Source organism: Chrysochloris asiatica, unplaced genomic scaffold (assembly GCF_000296735.1).
Source record: "Chrysochloris asiatica unplaced genomic scaffold, ChrAsi1.0 scaffold00056, whole genome shotgun sequence".
Lineage (NCBI taxonomy): Eukaryota > Metazoa > Chordata > Mammalia > Afrosoricida > Chrysochloridae > Chrysochloris > Chrysochloris asiatica.
The window spans coordinates 17,952,509-17,953,114 of NW_006408574.1; positions in this window are offsets into that span (position 1 = coordinate 17,952,509).

Consider the following 606-nt stretch of genomic DNA (forward strand, 5'->3'; position numbering starts at 1 on the left):
TATTTTTTTTTTTCTTCTTCTTCACATAGAGAAACTAATAACTGCATTTACACAGTCACTCATGACTTTCTTGAATACACCAGATGCTGGTAACCAAGGCAGGATGTAGAACACAGTCTTTGTGTACTATGTTGTGCCAACTGAGACTATGGTCATGAGCCCCCAGCTCATCTACTCATTGCCTTAAGATATTTAATCATATCTAATTTTCATCATTTTGCCCACTATATGCAACACAAAGGTAAATACTCATGCACCAATTTCCTCTTTCACACTCTTGTTTATCTGTAGGACATATAAATGTATACATACATATACATATCTATATACATATATATGCATACATACACATATACACACATTCTACTCTTCTTCACATAATCATTCAGCAGGTGTCTCTGTCTATATATGTACCTGAAAAGCATTGCTGTTCCAAGGTTGCATATAAATATTTCTATATACCTCTATCCCTTTAGACCTTGTATATCTCCTTTTACTTTCACTTGTCTTCATCATACTTCTGTCAACCTCCCTCTTCTTGTATATCATCTTTCCCTTTCTTGTATGTTACCCTCCCCATCACCCACATCAGCATGTATCTACCCT